General features: G+C 38.2%; 1 protein-coding gene across 3 annotated transcripts in view; it reads left to right on the top strand.

Annotated features, from left to right (window-relative positions):
* Nucleotides 1-577: 577 nt before the first annotated feature.
* LOC128684646 (uncharacterized) overlaps nucleotides 578-3,667 on the top strand; it is a 131,382-nt gene continuing 128,292 nt past the window's right edge. For all 3 annotated transcript variants that reach the window (XM_070102385.1, XM_070102384.1, XM_070102390.1), the window contains exon 1: nucleotides 578-1,535. The gene's annotated coding sequence lies outside the window, so the exon portion shown is untranslated. The remainder of the gene's footprint in view (nucleotides 1,536-3,667) is intronic.

Here is a 3,667-nt window from a genome sequence, read left to right on the forward strand (position 1 = left end):
AGACGGGCAGAAAGCAGCAACTTCACTCTGGCTGTACCCTTCTCCAGAACATCACTCCATCTGAGATCATACATACCCAGGATGAGTCGAGTATGGAACACATTCGTACAACATAATGATGTCAACGAGATAACGTCAGTTGATCAAATGAAAATGCTGGCCCACAGATGGCTCCAACTTCATCCTGTTCCCTACTTGTATGTCTCATAACAATAAAAATGCTTTCAAATGAGCTGATGTAGGTAACAGCTAAGAGCTGTTACCTACATCAGCTCATTTGAAAGAGAGAGAGAGAGAGAGAGTGAGAGAGAGAGAGAGAGAGAGAGAGAGAGAGAGAGAGAGAGAGAGAGAGAGAGAGACACAGAGAGAGAGAGAGAGAGAGAGAGAGAGAGAGAGAGAGAGAGAGAGAGAACAGAGGGGAATATGGGGTAGGGAGGAGATATATAATTTAGGTTTGGGAACAGGTGAGGAGAGTTATCAAACAGGTGCTACGAGGCCCATCAGCGAGTATTGTGGGGCCCATCAGCGAGCATTGGTCTTCATTGAAGTCGCGGGTAAAGAGAAGTGAGTCTGTGCGAGATCTCTCAGTATGTGTCCTGACGTCGTGGGGGGTGCACGTGTTGGGTGACGGTAACGCTGCTTCCAGCTCATCTTCACAACTTTCATCTACAGAAGTTATATAAACTTTGCTAATTGCTTTTTTTGCGTGATAAGGCGTTACTATATGGTATCCAAAACTTATCTTGGCGGGTATTACAATCGAGAAAAAAGAGGAGGGAAAACTTCGCTAATATTTTAAATTATTTTTTATTAAGTTTTGATTTTTAGTTGACTTATTTGATAAAAAATTTATTATATACATAGAAAGTGTCAGTGTGTCGTCAGTGACAGTCTAACATTTATCCTAACTCAACTGTGTCACTAAAACTGTCATCAGTGACAGTCTATCAGTTATCCAGACTCAACTATGTCTACATCACAGTCATCAGTGCTAATAAATATGTGGCAGAATAATGTAGTCTTTGTTGCAGCTCATCTATATGTTTAGACTTCTTAGGAAACACTTGTTCTCTTTTCCTGACGAATTAAACAATATTACAGCCTAGACTGTAGCATTTGTTACAACATAGCCAATCAGAACATTTACTGGACATAGCCACATAACGTTGTCAGTGGTGCAAACAATTAGGTTACTAAATATAGACAATGTCACCAATGGAGCAAGCAATCAGGGCAGCTTAGAGGACAAATTAATTACGTCATCAGTGGTAGAGGCAGTCAAGCAGTTTACTGAACATTACGTCATGTGTCGCAGGTAATCAGAACAATTTACTAAATATAACCACATTACACCATCAGTGGTGCAGACAATCAGAACAGTTTACTGAAAATAACCACATTTCGTTATCGATGGAGGAGACAATCAGAGCAGTTGACCGAAAATAAATATATAACGTCATCAATGGTGCAGTCGATCAGACCAGTTTACTGAACGTAAAAAACTAGGCCATCAGCGCAACAGTCAGATTGATCAGGTAAGTCGAGTTATCTTCCTCAAGGCGGCTGCCCTGAGGTCAGTCAGAGGAGTCCTGGTCAAAGAAATTAAAAATACCCTCGGATCAAACCTGATTAATTCCCACTACACAGGTGCTGTATAACCCATAAATGTTTAGCGCTTCCCCATGAATATAATAAAGTAAAATATAGTTTTTTAAGGTCAGAGTGTGAACTAACTCGTTCTTGTTCCCTGAATTATTCCCAAACAGAAGATGTCAGAGAACCGCGACAGAAACAATTACCAGTTATGTACAAACTGAAGGGATTGAGAACAACTGCCATGACATAATAAACATAACTCTCCTATCACAGTAAGATGGCTGATTGTTTCTCAGAAAATCTCAGTAGAACAGTCAGTGTTAAACTTAAAACTCCAAAGAGTTTACCAGATACCATGCAACAATTGAGATTTAGTTGACATGGGTAAAAATGATAAAAATAATTCATGTTAAGCGATAAACCCATGTGGGTTATTCAGCGCAAGGCGTGGTGAAGGCTTGATCCTCCGTCTGCTGAGCCCAGATAGACGGACGCTTGTGCCAAGTTCCTCTAATTTTTAAATTATTAACGTGTTTCCTTGTTTGCCAGAACCAAGTCAAGCAGGCTATTTACCCTTGTAGGTTCTGTAGGTCCTCTTGTTGGTTCGAATTCAAATTAGGAGCCGTGAGACCACGATCAGTCTTACGTAGGGGGGGATGGGGGGGGGTAGACTGATCGTGCTATCATAATCAGAACATAAATGATCATTCAGATATGCGCAGGAGAGCTTTGGTATCTTCCAATATGTAATTTTTTTAATCACAGTAAACTGGAAAGGCGTTAAAATGACACAAAAGTCCGTTCAAGAGGAAGGTAATGAGAAACATTAGTGATAGCTCAAAAATCCAGCTTAAATATTTCTAAAGGATAAATCGACCTAGATATCATTACCAAATTCACATTGGGCAAGTACATACCAGCATCTAATTTAAACCCTAAAGCACCAACTACTTGATACGTCCCTCATCCCTTCAACAAGACTCACCTATACAAGGCCCCATCCCATCATCTCGCCTGTGTAAATTTGTAATCCAATTCTCTGTACTTATTGCTGAAGAGGATTTCAGACCGAGTTCGAAATATACAGTTCAGCAAGTCTCTTGTCTGTCTTCAAGTGAATTTCCTTCTAGTATGTGTATATATATATATATATATATATATATATATATATATATATATATATATATATATATATATATATATATATATATATATATATATATATATATATAGTATATATATATATATATATATATATATATATATATATATATATATATATATATATATATATATGTATATATATATAAACAATTGCCCTTAAAGGGTAATGTACACGTGCATAGATGACATGCAACGTCAACCGTACTATAATCGAAAAGCTTTTAACTACTACTACTAATAAAAATTATTAATTTCTTTGCTGAGTTACCTTGAAGAATGTATTGGTGCCCATCAAAGAGGTCCTCAGGAGGGAAGGTGGGCGGGGTCTTCACTCACACAATATTACCTCTCACACACATCAAGAGGCTTCACGGCTCATTCGCCAGATTCCCATTCCTGAAATTCCTGTTCCCAGAATTCCCGGTGGAAGTGCATTCCGTCGTCGCTCTCTGTCCCGGGTTCATGAAATTGTCTGCATATTGACGATGGAATTTTAAAGCCGCTATATATAGACCAGACAGCCTAGCCACCCAGTCAATGTCGGTTTGTTACTGTGGCTAAGACAGTAGGAAGGTTAATTTTGCTTTTACCTCTTCTATGTGAATTTTCCTTTATTGGATTTGTGGTATGTCATAACTGATCAATTTTTTTAAAAGATGACGACAATCTCATTTAACATAACCTATATAACGTAAAGACTCTACTGTAGATGTAGTTCCTAAATGCTTCTTTCGAAGGTGCCTTGATGCAGGTGAGGGGCTCTTGATCCAAGGAGTTGGACTTATCTTCCCTTTCCTTGGATCGAACCTGATTACCTCTTATCTCCAAGAGCTGTATGACAACATAGTGCTACGATTTACTGAATTTAATTACCTTTTTCTTATTATTTATTTATTATTATTATTAT

This window comes from Cherax quadricarinatus, chromosome 5 (assembly GCF_038502225.1).
Source record: "Cherax quadricarinatus isolate ZL_2023a chromosome 5, ASM3850222v1, whole genome shotgun sequence".
Taxonomy (NCBI): Eukaryota; Metazoa; Arthropoda; class Malacostraca; order Decapoda; family Parastacidae; genus Cherax; species Cherax quadricarinatus.